Raw genomic sequence first — 22,564 nt, 5'->3', positions numbered from 1 at the left:
ATTTACTCCAAGAATTCAGGGTTAGCTCAAAATAAGGAAAACTATAAACTGAACATTTATAATAAAATAATTAAAGTTACATGATTATATCAATAGATACTGAAAAAGATTTGGACAAAACTTAGTAGCCATTTCTTTTGAAAGTACAAGAAATTTTGTGAACAAGTAGACCTTCTGTTACCAACGAGAATGAGAAATGCTCAACTGAGAAATGCTAGAGGTTTTCCCAATAAAATCGAAGGAGTAGGAGTTGGGCAAGGATGTCTATTATCACCATTATTATTTAATATAGTCCTAGAAAGGCTAGCTATAGCAATAAGATAAAAATAAATCCAGGGCTCAAATATAGGCAAAGAGAAAATAAAATTATTGCTTTTGTTCAAATCATCTCTATCTAGAGAACCCCCAAAATAAATTAAAATTAATAGAAACAATAATTTCAACAGTTTCAAGATATAAAATAAACACACCTAAATCATATCACCAAAAAATCCCTAGAGAATGAGGTAGAAAGAGAAATTTCATGTAAAATGACGACAGAATGTATAAAACATTTTAGAGATGATCTATCAAGACACACAAAGGAACTATATGAACCCAACTACAAAATAAACACTGTGCTAAACACTAGGGATACAAAAAAATGAAAAAGATAATTCCTGCCCTCAAGGAGCTTTCAGTCCAATGGTGGAGATAACAAGCAAGCAGATATATACAAGCAAGGACAAAGAAGAAATAATTAAAGAGGGAAAGCATTAGAATTCAGGGGAGTTGGGGGAGACTTCCTGTAAAAGGTGGAATTTTAGTTGAGACTTGAAGGAAGCCAGGGAGGTCAGTAGTGGGAGTGGAAGAGAGAGAATATTCCAGACTTGGGGAATGGTCAGAGAAAATACAGGGAACAAAGAGATGGAGGGTCTTGTTCAAGGAACACTCAGGAGGCACTAGGATGAAAAGTATATTGGGAAGGTGTATGTAAGGTGTAAGAAGACTGAAGAGGTCGGGGATCTACCTCCTACCCAACAAAGCATTTTGTATTTTATACTAGAGCCATAGGGAGCCACTGGAGTTTATTGAGTAGGGGAGTAATATGGTCAGACTTGCACTTCAGGAAAGTCACTTCATTGGCTGAATGAAAGATGGACTAGAGTGGGGAGAGACTTGAGGCAGGGAGACTCCCTACCCCCCTCCCAGCAGCTATTGTAATAGTTCAGGCTTGTACCAGGGTGGGGACCATGCAAGAGAAGAAAAGGGGCAGGGCAGATTCAGAAAATGTTGCCAAGAGGAAATCAACTGTCCTTGGAGCCAGCTTGGATAGGGAGGGTGAGAGGTGGTGAGGTGTCCAGGATGACTGTTAGGTTGGGTGCCTGAGGGATAGGAGGAGGATGTTGCCCTCTAGAGCAATAGGGAAGAAGGAATGAGGAGGGCTCAGGGGAAAACAGGAGGAGTTCCATTTTAAACATGCGGTATTTAATCTGCACTTTGAGATGTCCAGGTCAGTAGAGAGATTAGGGTAGGAGATATGGATTAAAGTTGATTAGTGTAGAGTTGGTCATTAAATCAATGGGACCTGATGAGATACCCAAAGGAAGTAAAATAGAGGGAGAAGAGAAGCCGGCCCAGGACAGAGCCCTGAGGGATATCTGTGCCTTAGAGGGCCTGATTGGGAGGAGGACCCAGCAAAAGAGACAGAGGAGGAGTGGTCAGATAGGTAGCAGGAGAACCAGGAGAGAGGTGTGTCCCCAAAGCCCAGAGAGACAAAATCGTCAAGGAGAGGGTGATGCCCAGTGTCAAAGGCTTCAGTGACAGGACACGAGGACGAGAAGAGAAGGTGCTCAGAGTGAATGGCCTCAATTTTTCCAGTAAAATATGGAACAGGGCTCTCCGCTGAGAGAGGAGAGCCACGTAAAGGAGAGACTAAAACATTTCGTTCTACAAATAAAGATAGACCGTAATGAACAGTGAAATATTAAATGCTCATAGGTAGGCAATACTAATATAATAAAAATGAGAGTACTATATAAATGATTTTGCTTATTCAGTTTGCTGAAGTGCCACATTAATCAAATGATGAAAAGCTTACTTTATAGAGGTATAACAAAATTCATCTGAAGTAACAAAAAGTCAATAATCTCAAGGGAAATGATGGAAAAAATGGAAAGGAAGTGGGTCTGGCAGTAACAGACCCTGAACTATACTACAAAGCAGTAATCATGAAAACAATTTGCTAATGGTAGAATTATAGCACAGCTGATCCATGGCAGAGATTAGGTGCATTCAGTACAGAGGCAAAGGAACAAAGTAGCAAAATGTTCAGCAAACCTAAGACTGCAGCTCCTGAGGTAAGGACTCAAGGATGGCTGGATGAAAGATTCTTGTAGAACAGGAAATAAGCTCTAGACCAGCCTTTCATACAAGGGGCAAAGAGGAGCTCCATCTAGATCCATGACTGGGGGGGTAAAGGTTACATCCTAAGCAAACCACAGATTGAAGAAAGAAATAACCAGATCCACGGATAGGGAAGATCATACTACCAAACAAGGGAGAACAAGAGAATCAAAGAAGATAAAATGGACAATTTTTATTATGTAATGTTTTATGTATATATGAGCAAAACTAATTCAATCAAAATCAGAAGGGAAATGGGTACCTGAAAGGAAAATGTCTTTGGAGCAAATTTCTCTGATAAAAAAATTATTTTCTTTTTTCTTCTTTTTAAAGAATTTATTTTTAACATTCTTCTTAAATTTTGAATTCCAAATTCTCTTCTTCCCTCCCAATTACTAAGAAGGTAAGCAATATGATCCAATTATACATGTGAAATCATGCAAAACATTTCCATATTAGTCATATTATACAAAAAAGCAAAAAAAAAATAAAGTGAGAAAATTATACTTCAGTTTGCATTGAGTCCATTACTTCTCCCTCTGGATGTGAGTGGCATTTTTTCCCCCATGAGTTCTTTGGAACTGCCTTGGATCATTGTGTTGATCAGAGGAACCAAGTCCTTCACAGTTGATCATCATTCCATCTTTGATGTTATTGTGCACAACGATCTCCCAATTCTTGTCATTTCACTTTGCATCAGTTCACATGAGTCTTGTCATTTTTTTAAACCTCCCTTGTCATTTCTTATAGCACAGTAGTATTCTGTCATGATCACATGCCACAACTTGTTCAGCCATTCTCCAATTGATGGGTGTCCCCACAGTTTCCAATTCTTTATCACCACAACAAGCTGACATAAAAAATTTTTGTACATATAGGCCCTTTTCCTTTTTCTTTTATCTCTTTGGGATATAGACCTACCTAGTATTGCTACTGCTGAGTCAAAGACAATGCTCTTTGGGCATAGTTCCAGGTTGTTCTCCAGAATCATTGGACCAGTTCACTCTACCAGCAGTGCATGAATATCCCAATTTGGCCACATCCCCTCCAACCTTGGCTGTTTCTAGAAGGTGTGAGGTGATGCCCCGGAGTTGTTTTAATTACCATTTCTCTAATCAATAGTGATTTAGAACATTTTTTGTATTCAATAAACAGCTTTGATTTGTTCTTTTGAAAACTGGCTATTTATATCCTTTGACCATTTATCAAATTTTATATATCTTATTTTTATAAATTTGGCTCAGTTCTCTATACATTTGAAAAACGAGGCCTTTATCAAAGAAATTTGCTGTATTTTTTAAAATATTGCTTCATTGTCTATGGAAACTTTTTAGCCAAATATAGTTTCCTTGATTATCTCTTTTAATTAGGTCTGTTTTTGCTTTTGTTTTGTCTGAGATCATGATTCCTATATCTGCCTTTTTTTACTTCAGCTAAAATATACTAAGTTTTATTCCAGTTGTTGTCATTGGTTACTTAGTCATTTCGGTTGTGTCTGACTCTTTGTAAATCCCTTTTGGGGTTTTCTTTGCAGAGATACTGGAGGGGGTATCATTTCCTTCTCTAACTCATTTTACAGATGAGGAAACTGAGGCAAACAGGGTGAAGTGACTTTCCCAGGGTCACATAGTTAATAAGTATCTGAGGCCAGATTTGGCATTCCATGCACTATGGTGCCTCCTAGCCAAGGATTCTACTACAATCCTTTATTTTAACTCTGTGTGAGTCTTTTTGTTTCAGTTACGTCTCTTGTAAACAACATAATGTTGGATTCCAGTTTCTAATCCATTCTGCTCTCCACTTCTGTTTTATGAGTGATCTTATCTCATTCCCTTTCACAGTTATGGTTACTATGCATTTCCCTCCAAACTATTTTCTTCTATTTAATCTTCTCTCTTGCTTTTTATCCGGTCCCTCCTCAAAAGTTTGTTTGGTTTCTAACTACTGCTACCCTTAATTTGCCCTCCTTTTAATCATCCTCTTCCTTTCTCTTATCCCCTTCCCCTTCTATTTCCCTGATTTCTATATACATCTGAATGTGTCTATATATTCTTTACTCTTTGAATCAATTCTGATGAGAGCGAAGTTCAAGCATTGTCCACCTCCCTTCTTTCTCTGATTTCTCCCTTTCCCCTCCTCTGTAAAAGCTTTTTTTGTACACCTCTTTTATGTGAGAAAGGTTTCCCCATTCTAGCTCTCCCTTCCCCCTCTTCCCACCCTTTCATTTTTTTAGAGATCATTCAAGCATAATCGACTCACAACCAGGACCTCTGTCTATGTCAGCTCCTTCTAACTGCCCTAATCGTGATAAAGTTCTTAGGAATTAAATGAATCATCTTTCCATATAAGAATTTATACAGTTTAACCTTGTTGACTCCCTTATAATTTCTCTTTCATTTTTACCTTTTTATGTTTTTCTTGAGTCTTGTGTTCAAATGTCAATTTTTTTTCTGTTTAACTCTGGTCTTCTCATCAGGAATCCTTGGAAGTCCTCTATTTCACTAAATATCCATTACACCCCTGAAGATTATTTTTAGTTTTGAGGGGTAGGTGCTTCTTGGTTGTAATCCTAGTTCCTTTGCCCTCCAGAAAATCATATTCCAAGCCTTCCTCTCTTTTAATGTGGAATTCACTAAATTTTGTGTGATCCTGAATGCAGCTCCATGATATTTGATTTGTTTCTTTCTGAAGGCTTGTAATATTTTTCTCCTTGGCTTAGGGGCTCTAGAATTCAGCTATAATATTCCTGGGAGTTTTCATTTTGGGACCTCTTTCAGAAGGTGACCAATGAATTCACGTAATTCCTATTTTAACTCTGGATCTAAGATATTAGGACAGTTTTCCCCGATAATTTCTTGAAAGATGATGTCTAGGCTCTTTTTTTGATTAAGGCTTTCAGGGAGTCTAACAATCATTAAATTATCTCTCCTTGATCTATTTTCCATTTCAGTTTTTTTGGATGAGATATTTCACATATTCTTCTATTTTTATTGTGTTTCGTTGTTTCTTGATGTCTCGTGGAGTCACAGATTTTCCGTAGCCCAAGTTCAGTTTTTAGGGTTATATTCCTCGGGGAGCTTCCGTGCCTCCTCTTCTGTTTTAAGGGGTTCAGTTGTTGAGTTGTTGCTGTTTTACCTTTAGACCCCTTCTGTTTTTGTTGTGTTATTTTCTTCAATATTTTTGTGCCCCTTTTACTGTTAATGTTTTTCCATAATTTTCTTGTATCACTTTCATTCTCCTCCCCCACCCAGTTTTTCCTTTGTCACTCTTAGCTCTTACAGGAATTCTTCTTGTGTTTGTAGCCAATTGACTGTTTTTGAGGCTTTGGTTGTAGCTGTTTTCATATTGTTGTCTTCTTCTGAATTTGTGTCTTGGTCTTCCTTGCCGCTGTAGCAGCTTTTTATAATTAAATTATTATTATTTTGCTGTTTACATATTTTTTTCCAGCCTACATTTTGACTTTGAACTTTTATGTTCAATTTAGTTGGATTTTGCTCAACTGGGTGTGGGGAAGCAGTGTCCCAAGCTTCAGGCTTTTTGTTGCTGTTTCCAGAGCTAATTCTGGAGGTCTGCAAATTTTTGGTGCTTCCAAGGTGATGTGATCTAAGGAGAGGTGTGGTCACTGTTCTCCTGGTCTGTGCTCTGGTCTTTACCCAGGAAGGGCCCCTGCTCCTCTGTAGCTAAAAGTGCTAGTGGTCCTCTTGGCCCTAGAACTGTGTCCAGGGCCCCTGCTACTTTATGACCAATCACAAGTTCTCCTCTCCACCCTGAAACTATGACTCAGAACTTCTATGGGTAATAGAATTGCCAATCAGAGCCAGTTGCACCCAGTGCTAGCCAAGAATCCCTCATAATCTCTTCTTGACCAGCTGTCCAATCCCATTTACCATCTCTGGGCAGAGAGCCCCTAAGGCTGATGCTTCTGCTCTCATGGCCACTTCCAAGGTCCACTGCCTGTGCTGCTGCTGCACTCTAGGCCAGTCCCAAACCCAGCATCACAGAATTCTCCTACTGACCTCTTAAGGTGAAAACACATTTCACCCTAACCTTTTGCTGACTCTGCTGCTCCGACATTTTATTTGAGGCATTATTTTAGAGTCTGGAGGAGAAGGTTGGGAGAATTCAGTTGGGTTGCTGCCTGAACTCCACCATCTTTTCTTGCCTCCAAGGCTTCATTTTCAAGATATGTATGGAACAGAATTTGATTTATAAGAACAAGAAACATTCTCTGTAGTCAAAGAATATGAATGGACAGTTCTCAAAGGAAGAAATCCAAGTTATGAACTTGAAAAATATGAAAAAACATCACCCAAATCAATTATAATTAAAGAAATGCAAATCAAGGGAACTTTGAAGTTCTACTCCACACCCATCAAATTGGCAAAGATGACAAAAAGAGGGAAATTACAATTTTTTGAGGAGGCTGTAGGATAATAGACATCTGACTGTACTTTTTCTTATTAGAGATGTAAATTGATGTAGCTCTTCTGGAAAGCAGCTTAGGACTCTGCTCCTAAAGTTACCAGGCCAAATTCATACCCTCTGACACAGCAACGATACCACGAGGTGCATAGCTCAGAGAAATCCATATGGAAAGGGTTCGTATGATGATGATGATAATGCATAAGCATGGTGATGGCTAGTTCTTATATAAATGTTTTAAGATTGATAGTTTTTTTTTGCTTTAAGATTGACAGACAAATATATATATATATATATATTTTCATTAGAGCCTCACAACTCTGGGAGGTAGGCAATATTATTTTCCCATTTTACAGATGAAGAAACTGAGATGGGCAGAATTTAAATGACAGGCTCTGGGTCACATAACTAGTAAATATCAGAGCCTGGATTTGAACTCAGGTCTTCCTAACTCCGAGCCCTTCATGATATCCATTGCTTCACTTACTTACTTTTGTCATTGAAAAGAACTAGTAAATAAGGGGATGCTCATCATATGGGGAACGGTTGGACTGATAGGCTAGAGGAATATAACGGAATGTTATGGTGCATTAAGAAAGAATGATTTTAGGGGGGGCTGGGTGGCATAGTGAGGAGAGCACCGGCCCTGGAGTCGGGAGGACCCGGGATCGGTTCTGGCCTCAGACACGTAACACACACACACACACACACACACACACACACACACACACACACACTGGCCGTGTAACCTTGAGCAAGTTACTTAACCCCAATTGCTTTAAAAAAGAAAGAAAGAAAGAAAGAATGATTTTAGAGAAACCTGAGGAGATTTGTATGGACTGATATGACTTGCCAAGCCAAGAGAATGATTTATACAATAACAATAAAATAATTCATACAAAAACAATAAAGCTCTAAGGAGAAGCAGTTAACCTTATCAAGATAGTGACCAACCACGATTTCGGAGGAGCTGTGTTGAAACCTTTTACTCACTCCCTGACAAAGAGGGGATGGATTCAAGATGCCAAATAAGACACATTTTTCGACATGGCCAATGTGGGAATTTGTTTTGCTTCACTAGGCACCTATGTTACAGCGTGTTTTTTTTTCTTTCTTTTCTTTCAATTAGCTAGAGTGGGAAGAGGAAGGAAGGGGAAGGGGAGACTTTCAGGGGAACATGTAAAAGAAAAGGGTCATTGACGCAGGTTTTTTTTTAATGCACAGACGATTGTAGGAAGGTCAGAAAAATGGCAGACAGGCTGTGAAAATCCAAGTCGAACTATGTATTTTTAAAAAGCAAGTCTCATAACAAAGACCTGCAGTTTCATGCACAACCCTTTCCCCCCCTATTCTCTGTGCATGGAAAGACTTGTTTTATATAATGATAAGTTCAGATTTTTTTAAAAAGGTAATTTTTTAAATCAAGAAATCTTCCCTATCCCACGAATCTTACAGTCCTTTTTAGTGCTTCTGACTGATACCACCTTTACAATTTGACCTCTTTTAGGTCAATGGGCAGTCAGCCTCTCAGCCATCAGATTGCACAATCTTAGTAATTTATGATTGTAGCAAAGGTCATGTGGTTAACTTCTTCTTCCCAGGAAGCTGGTTCCAAAAATTCAGCTCTTGCCAAATTTCATCTCCCCATCATCCTCCACCCCAGGAGTATGGGTTGGGAATTCTAATGCCCCACCCCCCTCTTTACTTGGCACCACTTTGTTTCCTACTTCATGCTGCCATCTCTGGGACTCTGTGTGTGTGTGAGACTCCTTGAGACCTCATGCCTGCACACATTCTTCATCTCTCAGGTCTGCATTCTATTCTCAGGTCTCTTTTCTGTTTCACCCCTCTCTGAGACTCTCCCATTAACACTGGCAGCTCTCTTTGGTCCCTTTTATGGGTACATATGATTCTAGGGGACTCATATATACAATAGATGGACCCAATTCAATCAGCTGAATTCTGAGACACCATCATTCCTTCTCAATGAGTCAGCAAGTGCCCAAGCGCACCATTGAGCTTATGTGATCAAAGCTCCAAATGGAGGGATTCTCAATTATCAAGGAGACACCCTCCAAATCCTGAATAAAAACTTCATGCTTCAAGGGCTCCCATGGTTATTCCTCTACACTACTGAAGAAAACCCATTTCCATGAAAACAATTCCTTGAGGAATTGTCCCTCAAATCAAATCCTCTTCAGTTAGACACCTTGCTAAATTAATAAACAAGGCACAAGTGTCTAAGCCTCAGCAGAAATCTTGCTAGGAAAAATTTTCAGTACCTGTCATCACATCTCCAGGTTTTGGTACTAACAGAGATTGGGGAATGGACATTGTTCCACAGTATCCTGACTAGCCAAGGCCATCCTTGGCTACTGACTACTGACATCTACCTAGAAAGGTAATTCTACAGATTTGAAGAAGAATTCTTTATGCAGGTGGAAGGAATGTGCACAGCATCGAAACAATGATCCTTGATATGCTGAAGAAGGCTTTTTGGAAGAATTTAATGATGTGGTCTTCTGTGCAATTGTGAGCTTGGAGGGGAGTAGGAACCCAGGTTAGCCAGTCTGCTCTCTGGAAAATTCCAGTAAGCACATTTCTATTCTGAACCTTTCCATGATTAGCTCTTGGTTTTTCTCCATCCTCAGTCCAAATCTGGATAGATGGGATGTGACAGAAAAGAAGAAAGAGAAGGAACCCGGAGAAGTGAAAGTGGCCAGGAGGACATGGGAGGCTGCAGGAAAAAAGGGCTGGGAATCTCACTGCTGCTGCAAGCCATTTCCTTCCAAAGATAATTTCATTTAAAATAATTCTCTCTTTCTTTGTGAATCCAAAAAAATTTCAAGTGGATTATGGAACCAACGCACTCTTCCATTTCTGATTGAACTCCCATTGCCCCCCCCCACCCTACCCAGCAGGGATTCTCTAATTGAATTGCAGCAGTATTGCTGCTGGCCACCAAACTGAACCATCAGGCACTCCCCCCCCCCCCGTAGTGGGATGGATGCTCAGAAAACCAGCGGAGTTGGGAGCAGATCCATCTAGAGCAGTGCCTATGAAGTGGCTCCTTCCCTTTAGGTTAGAGGGTCCTCAATCTAGTGCTAGGTCAGACCTCAGCATTATATGGCCTGACCTTCCTTGTTCAGAGGCCCAGGAACACCACCAAGTGACTGGTCCGTGCGAAGTGGGTGGCAGAGCTGGGACACACATTTGGGTCCTGTTTGCTCCTTCGGGCTCAGAGCATCACCCTGATAACCTAGGGAGGGGCTCTGAGGCAGAGGTGCAGAGGAGACAGGTGCCCAGTCTATGTACTGTCCACATCTAGCAGAGGGGCCAGAGCAGGGATCCTATGGGGTAGGCAGGACAAAACACAAGAGAAGGTCCTTCCACGTCCGGGACTGTGCTTTTCAGATGCAGATGAGGCTTAATGGGATGCTATGGACCCCTGACACTGGGGAAGGCTTGGCTTGGCCCTAACAAGAGTTCTAGCCTAGCAACAGACAGCCACATTCCATAGCATTGGGGGTGTGATGATGGAGCTGGGGCTGGTCATCAGGCACAAAATAGGAAGGCATGAGTCTTTCCCCTCCTGCTGGCTGGAGAGTCAGTCTGCATTCCTCAAACAACTTCCAGGCTTCTGCAGGGAGCTCCTGGAGGCCGAATCAGAGGGAGGGTTGGAATGGGGGCCATACTATGTGTGGTGGCAACATGACATTAGACTGGAACACACCAATGAGAACTCTGCTGCTGCTTGGTCAGTGACTGAATTACCGAAGGCCCTGAGACATTGGGAGGCTTTTCGAAGGGAGCCCAGGCTACTGGGGCTGTGGAAAGTCTCTCATCATCCCTTGGAGGGCAGCAAACTAAACATCTTTTGCAATGTGCATTCAGTAAAGGAAAAAACGAACACCAAAGTCGGTCAAACATAAGCGTGTGAATGCACGAAGCAGACAGAAACCCAGCATCTCCAAGCAGGGCTCTGAGGCCCCCAGTTCCTGACCCAGACTTGGACAAAAATCAGACTCACGGGGGTGGAGACAGTGGATTTAGTTAGAGAAGACCCGCAGCTCTGCCACTTGGTCCAGTCGCTTCCCTACTCTGGAGTCAGTTTTCTCATCTGTCAAATGGGTGTTGGACCTAAGGATTTCTTAGCTCCCATCAGGCTCTGAATGTCTGATACTCTGAACGTCAGAGCTAATGGGAACCTCAAGCCATCAAGTCTGAAACTGTTTCTGGCGCTATCCATTGACAGCTCCCCTTTGCCAGCCGGGAATCTGAGAAGCATTACATGCCTGCCTTCATCCACCTCTTGGATGATATTTTCAATAGCGCTTTCAGGCACAGATCCCTGGGCAGCCCATTGGAGACCTCTCTTAGGAGGGTGCTGTGCCACTGATGATCACTCACTGGACGTGGCCATGCCACATAAAGCTGCTGTCATAGAACCCAGACCTTCCCTCTCTGTTCACAAAAGTGGCAGGAGAGAGACACCAAGGATTTATAAGCCACGAAGTGTCGCGCACGTGTTTTCAGTTCGGTCGTGTTCAGCTCTCCATGATCCCATTGGGGGTTTCTTGGCAGAGATACTGAAGCAGTTCTCCATTTCCTTCTCCAGCCCATTTTACAGATGAGGAGACTGAGACAAACGGGCTTAAGGGGCTGGGATCGCGAAGCTTGTAAGTATATCTGGGGCCACTCAGCTGCCCATCTAAATGCTTCCTATCATTTTATTTATTAGTATTACTATTTGTAAAGATTTACAGCCTCCTGGGTACCAGTCACACAAATACAGCAATGAAACAGTCCCTGCTTTCAAGGAATTTGCATTCCAAGGCCACGGAGTGAGCAAAGCGGAACTGCAGTAGCTTAAAAGAAATATGAGAGGTGCAAATTTGGGGACATCTCCATCCCAGTGTCTATGCCTGACTGTGGCAGAGCCCTCCGAGCTCGGACTAGTCTGATCAGCCACAGGCGGACGTGCCACACGTTGACCCTGACACAGAGGCGCCATTTTGATCCTCTTTGAGCACAAGGGACAGCAGCCAACCCACGGATCCAAGTGGAGACTGTGGCGAGCCCTAGCAAGACTGCAGGGCTTAGGGTGCGGGCTCAGACTGATGCCTAGCCTGCCAGCACCGGAGGAGGCCAGGCTGCCCCCAGGGGCTGATCTTCTTTATGGACAGGAAGCGTCCATCTCGAGATAAAATCAGGATCCACACCATCCCAAGATGGATGCGCAGCAGATGCTGGAATCTGGAATCCCGGCGATGCTCCTTAGCCGCTGCGGCCTTGGAGGTTCCTATCCAGGGGTGAGAATCCTGAGCAGTCTGTAGACTTTCCCCTCTCTATTTTCTAGTCAAACCCTTGTTTTCCAATGCAAGTTTCACTCACCATGATCCCAGCTAGGTGACTCAGTGCACAGAGCGCCAGGCCTGGAGTCAGGAAGACCAGACTTAAAATCTGGCCTCAGACGCTTCCTAGCTGTGTGACCCTGGGCAAGTTACTTTACCTTGTTAGCCTCATTATTTTCATCTGTAAAATGAGCTAGAGAAGGTACTGGGAAACAGCTCCAGCATCTCTGCTGAGACAATCTCAGATGGGGTCACACACAGTCTGAGCAGAAATGACTTGACAACAACAGTGAGAACCCTGTGCTCACCTTTGCGACGAAGTCGCTGAATATCAAAGGACGCATAGCCTGCGTTGGAAGGATCTTCGGAGACTGGCTGTGAGGTTTATCTCTCTCCTCCTCCTTTGCCATGATGCTGGTGCTTCGGCTGGGATGAAGGCTCCAGGGTGGTCCCCATGCCTGGGACTTAGGCTGACCACTCATCCCATGGACTGGATTCTGCTGCTCATTGCCTTTGGGGGTTAAAGGGTCCTCTCCCACAACCTCTGCTGGCCTCGACTTCTGTTCAGCCACAGCTTCTCGTGTGCATGGCAGGTCTTAACTCGGGGCTCATGGATCTTAAAGAATGTGCCTCCCCCCCCCAGCATGGAAGATATCGCAGCATTGCCGTGGCTCCTCGCTTTCCCCGGAAAGACGGCACTTGCTTTCTTGGAGTCCCTCACACATGGTTCCATCGTCTCCTCTTTTATGCTTTCGCCCAGCCCTTCCCCATGGCTGAGACGCAGCTCCTCATCACCCTCTCTCCATCTCAATCTCCAGCTACGGTCGAATTCCGGCTCGAGAGCCAGATCCCGCAAGAGATGTCTCCGGATCCCCGCCCCAGCTGCAAGGGGTGTCCCACCCCCCAAAACCACATTGTGTGCGTTTTGTATGTTCTGGTGTGTTTACCTGAGGCTTCCCTGGTAAAGTGTAATCTCCCTGAGGATAGGAACCCTTAAAAAGCTGTTGGTCTCAGTATCTCCAGCACCACCTGTGCCCACCTGGCATACAGTAGGTGCTTAATGAATTCTAATGAATATTTACTACTTGTGGTTAGTTGAAACAAGAGGGAAGAGAGATCTGTAGATAAAAGTAAAACTTCAGCGCTAGCTCAGTGGGAGGAATGCAAGCTCCCTGAGGCCAGCCAGGAAGGATCTCCTTTTCTCTTTGTGTTCCCTGGGCTCAGCACTGTGACCAACATGCAGTAGGTGCTTAATAAATGCGTGCTGCTTGGTTGGAGAAACCGCTCCTATTCCGAGTACAGAGAGTGCATTGAAGGTTGATTGCAGGGGCGGAACAGGGCTGCTTTTCGCTATTTTGTGTTGAATTTGGTCCGTGGGTTGTCATAGGCAAGAACTCCTCACCTGCAAGCCTAACCTTGGCCATCGGCTGCACTGAAGATCCCCGGACCTTCCTGTCCACCTTTTAGCTGAAGCTGCTGGTTTGTTACCCTCCCTGCTAGAATGGGAACTGGGTGAGAGAAGGGCCTGTCTCCTGTTTCTTTTTCTCTCTCCTTAAGGACTCAGCACACAGTAGGTGTTCCATAAATGCTCTCCCATGCTCCATTCCTCGCCCATGGGATGGCTCTGGTGAGGACTTTCTCTGTGCCATAGGGGGGTAGATCAGGAATCAGAAGAGACTTGAGAAGTTTCTACTCTCACCCCACCATTTTATTAAGCTGCAATCCCAGTATTTCCAGGGAAGGGTCAGTAGCAGAGCTGGTATTCTCACTCAGGCCTTCTGAATTCAAAGACGTACATCTCCCCTTGGGCCAGCCCTTGGGCCCAGCCCAGCCTCCTCCCCATATGAAAAGCCTTTCCAAGCTGACAGAGCTGGCACAAGGCCTAGTCCAGGCCACATGTGGTCCTCTAGGTCCTCAAGTGCAGCCCGTCGACTGAATCCAGACTTCACAGAACAAAGCCCCTTCATAAAAGCATTCATACTGTAAAACTCGGACTCAGTTGAAAGGTCACACGTGAGGACCTAGAAGGCTACACATGACTGTGAGGCCGAAGGCTCCCCACCTCTGGCCTAGCTTCTGAGAACCCAGGATGACCTGCATGGCACGAGGTGATGCCAGAGGGTGGCCTCTAAGGAAAAGGCTTCATGTTGGGGCCTGGGGATAGTCAGAGGGACGTGAGAAGTCTCTACCTTCCCGACCCATTGGCCTGGAAGGCAGGAGCATGACCATCCACAACATGAAGAAGATGAAAACCTGAGATGCAAGTGGGGAAGAGGGGAAAAGAATTCTGAAGGAGTTCCGCCCTGTTGGTTGTGGAGCGGGAGGTGGAGGCATGGCATCTGAGAGGGGGCTTAGAGGGAGGGGCAGGGATTCCCCCAAAGGGAACATGAATCAATGGATCAGTGACTCCGTGAATGGACAAACCAAGGCAGAGCAGACGAAGAGCTGGAGATTGGCTTGGGGAAGGGGTCAGTCTAGCTTCTGGTTAGCTGGAGTGAGCAGCATGGGAAGGGAGTCATGGGAGGCAAGACCTGAGGCCCTTCAGGCACGCACCGTAGATCTGGGCTCCTGTGTCACAGGAAGCCCATCCGCCTGCCTGGAGCTTGTCCAAATGACTGTCTGCCCCTGACCGCAGCTGCCTCATCTCTGAGATGCTGGTAAAAGCATTTCCGCCCTGGCCTGGTAAACCTTGCCTGAGAACTGAGGGATCATAGCCATGAGTGGCTGCGGCCCCCTTACTTCCACTCCCACCAACCCCAACAAATGGCGCATGTCTATTTTCCTTGCATCTTCCTTTGGACGTGTTTGGAAACTTGCATTCCTGTTTCCGGGGGGACGGGCATCTACACGCTCTAACAGGTGATGTCTGTTGGTTTGGATCACGAGGGGCCAAAGAGGCAAAGCCCCAGACTCCCTACTCACCCGTATCTGGCTGGAGATTCCTAGGGGTCAATGTCTTCTTACGCAGGGATTCAGCGGAGCCAACGATTTCTATCTGTGCAGTCGCCAGGGACCTGGGGACAAATGGAACATTAGCTTCAGATGCTGGATATGTTGGGGCATCAACCAAGAGGAAGCGTCCGTGGGGAGCGAAGGCTCTGGGGAGAAAGGCTCCAAACCCAATGTTAATCAGACAGCACTCGAAGAAGGTTGGGTCGGACCGGCCAACGACACTCCTACCGGAGAAGTGGACAAGAAGTCAGATGCCCCTGGCAGCTGGAGACACCAGGCGGCATCAAGGGTGCCTCACTGAGCTCCCTGGGCCCGCCTCTCACGGGACCCCCAGGAGTCCAAGAAAGCCGGTCTGGGTGACAGGGAAGGTGCTCCAGGCCTCCGATACCTCCCTTCCCATGACCCTCCTCAGATCCGCCTTGCTGTGGGCTCCCCCATTACAGCCCTCTGAAGTAGCTGTGCCGGGAGTGGATAGGGCACTACATCTGGAGTCAGGAAGCTCCGAGTTTGAATCTGGCCTTCTTAACTGACTAGTGGGACCCTGAACAAGTCATGCAGCTGCCCTTTGCCTCAGTTTCCTCATCTGTCAAATAAGGAGAATAGCATCTCCCCCTCTAGCCTCTCCAAGCCCATTGTGATTGACAGATGGAATCCTGTACAGAAGCCTCCTTCCTTTGGAGGGAGCCCTTTGCCAGCATCTGTGGTTCTGATGGCGGTCTGCTACCAAGAGCTGTGTGGTCTAACACTCAGTGGTGCATCAAGCAGTGGTGCTGCAGATAAAAAGCTTTCTTCAAAAGCCACGAGGCCCTGGTTCAAATCCTCTCTCTGACAGAACTAAGCTGTGGGACTCTCAGTCATCTTTGCCCCTGTCAGTGTTCTAGACTGCTCTAGAACAGTTGTGACCTGCACTAATAAATAGAAGGCCTTTCCTGGGGTCTCTTTGCACCCTCCCCCCAAATCACAGGTGGCACCCACAGCCAAACCAACAACATGCCAGGGGTCAGTCTCTGAGATTAGCCAACTGAGCTGTGAAAAGACTCAGTTGGGTGTGTGGGGGTGGGTGGCAGGCTATCTTTGCATAAGGGGCCCGACTCTGAGAAGCACCAGGGACCCAGGCTCATTGGTCCAGCCCAAAACTCTTCCCCTGCTTCATGGACTGGGGTAAGGACTGACCCAGCAGCATCATGAGTGGTAGCCTGAGCAGTGGTCAAGGGCCCAGAAGAGCTGCACTGGCCACTTAGTTGGACACTTGCCTCTCATGGGAATTTTTTCTCATTTCCTCTGTTTCTCAGATTCAATTTTAAAAATTAAGTAAAAAGGACATTATTTCAAAAGTCATTTCTCAGTAGCCATATCTTCAAAGCAGTTTGCAAAAATGTAGAAAATTTCCTGTCTCCTTAAACATTCATGTTTCCCTGGCACCTCCTGGAACCTTCTTCCTGACGGTGCCATTAGGAAGAAAATGGTCTGACTGCCATCCACGTGGCCTTTTGGATCATTTCTTATTTTAGAAACTTTGAAAGGACATCTCGTCCTCCGGGAGCCATTACATCACTGACAGCGCTGGTGGAATCAGAGGGAAGGTGGGGTAGCCTGTGATGGACAGAGCCTCAGGATGGGGGGGCAAGGCTTGGGTGGCCCTAGAGAGTGAGGGCCTTTCCCATCACCCAGCTGGGCTGAGGCTTCCACAGCTGCCTCAGGTGTGGGCAACTCAAGGCAACACAAGAAGCGAGAATATTCTGGACTTTTCTTTTGCACTAGAGATTGGAACTCGAAGGGGGGAAGGGGAAGAGAACACAGGGAGGGACACAGAAGGGTGCTTCCCCTCTGCGACCTCTGTCCCCATCACGCCACTCTCTCTCTGTGTTACACAGACAGAAGCAATGATTTAGTATCTCAGTGAGTGAGCCATCAGAACAAATCATCTTCACAGGGCAGAGCCTTTGTCCCTGTGACATCAGCTCCTGGACACAGCTTGGCCAGAAGAGTCCATCCACGTATGCTTGGGCCGCACTCCGAGGCGCGAGTGTGTGTGTGTGTGTGTGTGTGTGTGTGTGTGTGAGGCAATCTTTTCCTCTTCTTAATGAACTGCGAGGCCTCCTGAAGGCTTAGGAAAGCAGAAAAGCAGACGATTACCTCATCCAGAGAACATTCCCGGACACACGCTCCTGCTGCCAAGGCAGACAGCTAAGAAAGCAGCTTTACCCAGACAAGGCAACGAAACAGAAGAGGGAACCAATGGCCCCAAGCCATCCCTGTTTTGAAAAAGATTAGCTGAGATGAACCAGGCACATCCATGAGCAGAACTGACACATTCCCCCAGGTGGACAGCCCAGGAGCAGAGACGTCCTTCTGGGAAGATGAGACCAAATTAAAAGGCTGCCGGGCTGACCCCTGGGAGCCTTCACTAGCAGTCCTGCTGGAAAAGGCATTAACAATCCACATTGTTATCCTGCTAAGAAGGTCTGGTCACTCTTGAAGAAGGAGGCAGAGAAATACATTGGTTCAATGTGGACCAACATAAAAGGACTCCCTCTTTCTTCCCAAGGCCTGGCCTTCCTTTGAACTTGGCTAAGTGGAATCCTATAAGTGGCGTAGGCAAATGGCCGCTGGCCTGTGTCCTGGAGCTGGGAGGAAGGTGGGCAGGGGCATCTCGATCAGCCCGACCAAGCCTAACTGAAGACAGCTGGGCATCTGCACGTGTGGGTCACTCAGGCCCTCTGTGGGTGCTCTTAGATGGGAGGACAGAGCTAGGCTTCCATCAGTGGAGCCAGAGAAGTCAAGACAGGGGCTGGAGGGATAAAGAAAGAGCCAGGGTGGGGGTGCTGGCAGGTAGACGCAGGTGAGTCAGGTCTGACTGAGCCAGGCCAAGACCTAAGAAGGGAGGAGGAAGGCACCTGCCAGAGAGCAAAGGGACAGATAGGGAAAGAGTGTGGGAAAATTTGTCATTGCCACGCCAGGGCAGGACACATAGTCCCAGACTGAAGGCCCCAACATAGCATCAGGTCTGAGTTGATATTGGGCCCAGATCTTGGCTATGTGGGACCACTTACAGTGGCTTAGAGAACCTTGACTCCCCCCAAACCCAGTACCACCATCAGCCTCCCCTCCCTCCTGGGGCATTCATGCTCTTCATAGACTGGGGCTCCAGGGCCCTCCAGATGGGACCAGCCACAAAGAAAAGCCAGAATGGGGCAAGTCAGAGGTCACTGCCCCAAGAAACTGAAGGGTACAGGAAACAGAGGCATTTCCCAGGCTTGTCCCTCAGCCTCCCTCCACCTCCCCTAACCCCAGTCCTTCCCCTTCCCCCTTCCTCTAAGGTTTGCTTCATCTCAATTTAGTTCCTATAATTATTGATCAAGCTACTGAGGGAAGAATGACAAAGACCAGTGCAATGAGTTCTCACCCCACTGGGGTTACAACAAAAGACCAAAATGGCATGCAGCCCATGGAGATTGCACGGATTCACAGAGAAGGAGGAGGGGAGGAGAAAAAGAGAAAGGGAGAGAGAGGGAGAGAGAGAGAAAGACAGACAGACAGACAGACAGAGACAGAGAAACAGAGACAGAGAGGCACAGAGAGATGAGGAGAGACAGAGAGAGAGTGAGAGGGGGACAGAGAAAGAGAGAGATAGACAGAGAGACAGACAGACAGACAGAGACAGAGACAGGGACAGAGAGAGACAGAGAGAGAGACAGAGACAGAGAGAGACAGAGACAGAGAGAGAGAGAGACAGAGAGAGACAGAGAGAGAGACAGAGAGAGAGAGAGACATAGAGACAGAGAGACAGAGAGAGACAGAGAGAGAGACAGAGAGAGAGACAGAGAGAGAGAGAGACAGAGAGATGAGGAGAGACAGAGAGAGACAGAGAGAGAGACAGAGACAGAGAGAAACAGAGAGAGAATAATTAGTACTGTTAATATTGTTATCAATACACATTCTGGAGGTTTGGAGTCTGGCAAATTAAGGCTGCCCACCTCACCACCTTGGTATTTGGGAAGGGCTGCAAGATATTTATTGGCTGTCCTTTCTACAACCTTGGACAAGCTCTGCCTTACGAATGAGACAGTTGTGACAGAGAGACTGCTACAGGCTAACTTCCATAAAGTCACAGCTGAAGCAGGAGCAAAGCCAGACTCAAGATACCCCCAGTGCTAAAGAAAGACAGACCCAGGAAAAGGCCACTCCACCCCCAGGGGGGACCTATGGGCTCTGAAGCCTACATGCCTACTGCTGGCATAGTGGGGTTGAGCAATAAGCCAGCACTCCCCCAGACTCCACTGCTCTGTGTGGGCGCTCCCAGAAAGGGTCCTGGGTCACCTGGACATCTCACCTTCACAACTATTCTAATTGACTTTTTTTTGGTCTTCAAGAGACATTAAAAGCTGTGTGCTTCCACAGCTAATCACCAACACATCACACAACTGGGCTGTGTTCCCAAGGGGCATTCATTAAACAACTGAGGTCACACACCTCCTTCTTCCCAGTCTTCAACCTAAACTGACCCTAATTCCCACTCACACCAACCTCAGATCAGGGACCTGGGACTCCATTGCCATTCATTGCTCAGACTACGAAGCTATTTCTCCTCTTCTCTCAATCGTTGAGATTCCTATTCAAAACGTGCCATAGATGGAAAGTCCTTTCCCTTGCTAACCTTCCCTGAACTTGTCATCAGTAAATAAGCATTCATTAAACAATAACTGTATGCCAGGCATTGTGGCAAGTGCTTGGTTTCAAAGAAAGCAGTCTCTGCTCTCCAGGTGAGCATCTAATGGGGGGCACAGCACACAAACCATTGCTCATGGACAAGATAAATGCAGGGCCAATGGGAGGGGATCTCAGAGGGAAGGTTCTAGCAGTGGACGGGACTAGGAAGGGCTGCTCTAAGAGGTGAGATCTGAGCTGAGTCTGGAAGGAAGCCAGGAAACCAGGAGGCAGAGGGAGTGTCTGTGTAAGCACCAGCAAGGGGGACAGTGTTGTTGGATCACAGGTTATGTGCAGAGAAGGAGCGGAGGAAGATCACAAAGGCAGAAAGGAGTCAGGCTAGGAAGGACTTTAAAAGCCAAATGGAAGATTTTATATTTACTAGGGAGCAACTGAGGTTTACTGAGCAATCGTGGGGGGCAGATGACATGGTCAGACCTGCACTTTAGGAAGATAGCTTTGATGGCTCAATGGAAGATTAACTGGATGGGGAGAGACTAAGGCAAGCAGAAGCTATGGCCATAGTGCAGGGGAAAGGTGAGGAAAGCTTACACCAGGTGGGGGCAGGGTCAGAGGAGAGGAGGGGTCAGATTCTAGAGATATTGCAGAAAGAGAAATGACAAGACTTAAAGACACTGGATATGTGAAGTGAGTGCAGGGGAGAAGGCAAGGCTCACTGGTTGTGAGCCTGGGTGACCAAGAGGATGGTGGTGCCCTCAAAAGGAATAGGAAGTTAGGAAGAAGGGTGGGGTTTGGGGGGAGGGTAATGAGTTCTGTCCTGTATGTGTTGGGTTTAAGAAGTTTAAAGAAAGATGCCAAAGAAGAAGCTAGTAATGCAAAACTAGACATCAGGAGAGGTTAAAACTTGATGAATAGATCTGAGAATCATATGCAGAGATGTCCATTGGGACCCTGGGAGTGAATGAGATCACCAAGGGAGAGACTACCAAGGGAGAAGAGAAGAGGGCCCAGGACAGCTCCTGAAGGATACCTGTAGACACAGGCATGGCTTGGGTGAAATGGCCAAGGACCTGGAGAAAGAGCAGGGAGATACATGGGAGCAGAACCAGGAGGAGAAGAGTGAGGAAGGGGTCATCAATAGCATCCATTGGCTGTAGATAGATCAGGAATGATGGAGACTGAGAACAGGTCACTGGATTGGACAATGGGGAGATCGATGGGAATGTTGGAGATGGTCATTTTTGGTGAATGATAAGCCAGATCTGGATTACAAAGAGCTTAGAATGGGGGAGAGGATAAGTGGAGGCATTAACTAGGACTGGGTTTAGCCATGAAAGGGAAGAGACATGTAGGAATGAATGTAGCTATGGGGGGGGGGTGAAGTCCAGTGAGGGGTTTTTGAGAGTGGTTTTTTTTGAATGAGGGACACATAGGAATGTTTATAGGAAGCAGCCCATACATAGACAGAGAGAGACTGAAGATAAATGAAAGAGTGGGGATGACAGAGCAGGCAATTTTCTGGAGAATGTGAGATGGAGTGCAATCATTGGTGCTTATAGAGGAGTTTGCTTTGGCAAGGAGAAGGGCCATCTCTTCAGGTGAGACAGGGATGAAGGAGGAGATGGTGAAGGGAGACATCTGAGTGGTGTGCGATGAAGAGGAGGGGAGAAGAGGAATGGCCTGAAGTGTTTTCAGTGAAATATGAGGCAAAGTTCTCAACTGAGAGGTTAGAAAGAGGGAAAGTAATGGAGGTTTGAAAAGAGATAGAAGGGAGTGGCTAGGTGGTGCCGTGAATAGAGAGCTGGTCCTGGAGTCAGGAGGACATGAGTTCAAATTCTGCCTCAGACACTTAACACTTACTAGCCATGTGACCTTGGGCAAGTCATTTAACCCCAACTGCCTTGCCTTCCCCCCTTCAAAAACAAACAAAAAAAGAGATAGAAAAGCTTAGAAAAACCACTGTGATGATGAGGATATTAAATTGGTTATAAAGTATGAAAAGATTACCTTGCCACAGTTGAGACCCAAGTTGAAATTATATAACATAAATTTGTTGTGGACCCAGCCAAGTTTGTGATTTTCTACAGCTTTATTCAGCAGCATGTGAATAGAAGTGAAGACAGTGGGTGGTGGGAATAATCCAATATTAGGGTTGGGCATGATTGGTGACAGGATATGGGGGCAAGGGGCTAGAGTCTGGAACTCTTGAATCTGAACTGGATCACCAAAGGGTCAAGATAGGGAAAGGAAGAGTATACTTAGGAAAGAATGACTGGAAGAGAATTGAGGGATGGAGGGATTGGTAGTCATGCTGAGGATGACATTTAAGAGTTATAAGGTAGAAAGAAAGATGGAATGATACAGGACCATGATCAGTAAAGGAATTTCAGAGTTAGCATGGAGCATGAAAGTAGAACATGCGCATAAATGCAAGATTAAGAATATTCGAAGTGAAGTGGAGGTGTAGGTCATGGGAAATGAGTAGATTCAGTTAAGAGTAAGTTCGAATATTGGAAAATCAATCCATATGTTGAAGTTCCCTAGTATGAAGGCAGAAAAAAAACTGTGGGAGTAGGCACTGAACACTGAGGAAGGAGAGAGAAGGGAGATGCTGGATGACAGCTGCTAGAATTTTTTTTCCTTTTTGGAGGGGGGATGGCAAGGCAATTGGGGTTAAGTGACTTGCCCAAGGTCACACGGCTAGTATTAAGTGTCTGAGGCCAGATTTGAACTCAGGTCTTCCTGACTCCAGGGCCGGTGCTCTATTCCCCGTGCCACCTAGC

At 45.9% G+C, this 22,564-nt stretch overlaps 1 protein-coding gene across 1 annotated transcript in view; it reads right to left on the bottom strand.

The window, feature by feature from the left end:
- PCBP3 (poly(rC) binding protein 3) overlaps positions 1 to 22,564 on the bottom strand; it is a 368,694-nt gene that overhangs the window by 110,511 nt on the left and 235,619 nt on the right. The window contains exon 2 of the mRNA XM_069100309.1: positions 15,084 to 15,175. The gene's annotated coding sequence lies outside the window, so the exon portion shown is untranslated. The remainder of the gene's footprint in view (positions 1 to 15,083; positions 15,176 to 22,564) is intronic.

Source organism: Petaurus breviceps, unplaced genomic scaffold (assembly GCF_028583685.1).
Source record: "Petaurus breviceps papuanus isolate PSGF00001 unplaced genomic scaffold, PetGlider_PUasm1.0 387, whole genome shotgun sequence".
Classification (NCBI taxonomy): domain Eukaryota; kingdom Metazoa; phylum Chordata; class Mammalia; order Diprotodontia; family Petauridae; genus Petaurus; species Petaurus breviceps.
The sequence above is the reverse complement of the archived record's forward strand: the minus strand, read 5'-3'. Positions and strand labels throughout refer to the sequence as shown.